At 37.3% G+C, this 1,982-nt stretch overlaps 1 long non-coding RNA gene across 1 annotated transcript; it reads left to right on the forward strand.

Moving 5' to 3' along the window:
• The first annotated feature begins 957 nt into the window (after positions 1-957).
• On the forward strand, positions 958-1,507 carry LOC122598675. Its single transcript, XR_006323688.1, has 2 exons — positions 958-1,167; positions 1,266-1,507. It is a non-coding gene; the product is annotated as an uncharacterized LOC122598675 (long non-coding RNA).
• Positions 1,508-1,982: the final 475 nt, after the last annotated feature.

A 1,982-nucleotide genomic window follows, 5' to 3' on the forward strand; every position in this document is an offset into this window, starting at 1 on the left:
ACCAAAGGCGTTGATGGGATTAAACATGCCGACTTAACATAAGATGTTAAAACCGATCCCATACCACTAGAAATTGTAAAATGTTACAATTGTCAAACGTTGACTACCTTGTTAATTTAAATAATGGGATAAAGGTCACCTAACCATCATTTAAATATAACATTGGATTCTAGATTTTAATTATTAATTGTCCATGAGACATAAAAGGGTATTAACAATTAAAATTTATATTTGATATCGAAAATACTAATAAAGACTTTGTTAATCTTGTAGATGGCCGCTAACAATCCAATCAACCCCAACCCAAACGCCCATAATTTTTCACTAAGATCCATCCTTGAAAAGGAGCGTCTTAACCAAAACAACTTTGTGGATTGGTTTCGTAACTTGAGAATTGTTCTCAAGCATGAAAAGAAATCCTATATACTAGACGATCCTATTCCCGATGAGCCCGAAGAAACAAATGTTGATGCCTACAATGATTGGGTTAAATATGTCGATGACTCCGTGCAAGTTAGTTGCATAATGTTGGCGAGTATGACTCCCGAACTCCAAAAGGAGTTCGAGCACCATGGGGCATACGACATGATTACCCAACTCAAGGAAATGTTCCAACAAAAGGCAAGGGTTGAACGCTTCGAAACGGTTCGAGCGCTTCATGCATGTCATATGGATGATTCTCAACCCGTCTCAACTTATGTTCTTAAAATGAAAAGCTACATTGATCGCCTCGAAAGGCTAAATTGTCCCGTTTCAACCGAGTTGGCTACGGATTTGATCCTCAACTCCTTATCTAAGAGATTTGAGACCTTCGTGTTAAATTATAACATGAACGGATGGGACAAAACCGTTTCCGAGCTCCATGGGATGCTCAAAACGGCCGAGGCTAGCATGGGAGGAAAGGTTCAACCCGTTCACATGATCAATGAGGGCGGAAAGAAAAGGGCCAACCCGGACCAAAGGCAAATGTTGCTAAAGGAAAGGGAAACAACAAAAGGAACAACAGAGGAACAGGAAAGGCAAAAATGGATACTCCAAAAACGAAGAAGCAAAAGGTTGCTGTCAATGACCCATGCTTTGAGTGTGGGGAGGTAGGACATTGGAAGCGTAATTGTCCAACCTATCTCAAAGAGTTGAAAGCTAAGAGGGATGCAGGGCAAACCTCAGGTACAATATTTATGATATATATTGAGCTTAATACTGTTTTTTCTTACATATGGGTATTGGATACCGGATGTGGAACTCATATTTGTAATATGTTACAGGGGTTCATAAGAAAAAGGAACATCAAGAAGGGGGACATTAGTCTCTTTATGGGCAATGGTGCGAAAGTACAAGTTGAAGCCCAAGGAGACTATCTTTTGAAACTACCAAATGGTTTGGAAATTGTATTGAACAATGTTTTGTATGCACCTAGTTTAACTAGGAACATTATTTCAGTTTCCCGTTTAAGACATGTTGGATATGATTTTAAATTTGTTAACAATGATATCCATATTTCTATGAATGATGTATTTTATTTTAAAGCCATGCCTAGAAATGGTATTTATGAATTGGTTCATGAAAGCACAACATATGACAACTCAATGTACCAAGCTACCACCAAGAAACTTAAATTAGATTTAAGTGAAACCTATATTTGGCATTGTCGTCTTGGCCATATAAATAAGAATCGCGTACTAACACTTCAAAAGAATGGTCTTTTGAAAACAAAATCAAATGATTCATTTGATGTATGTGAATCTTGTTTACAAGGCAAGATGACTAAGGCACCTTTCAATGGCACTAATGAAAGGGCAAAAGATTTATTAGGTATCATACATTCGGATGTATGTGGTCCTTTTAAGCCAATGACTAGGAATGGTGAAAGATACTTCATTACATTCACCGATGACTATAGTCGTTACGGTTATGTGTACTTATTAAAACACAAGAGTGAAGCTTTTGAAGTGTTCAAAATTTTCAAGAATGAAGTAGAAAAC

Source organism: Erigeron canadensis, chromosome 4 (assembly GCF_010389155.1).
Source record: "Erigeron canadensis isolate Cc75 chromosome 4, C_canadensis_v1, whole genome shotgun sequence".
NCBI classification, from domain to species: Eukaryota; Viridiplantae; Streptophyta; class Magnoliopsida; order Asterales; family Asteraceae; genus Erigeron; species Erigeron canadensis.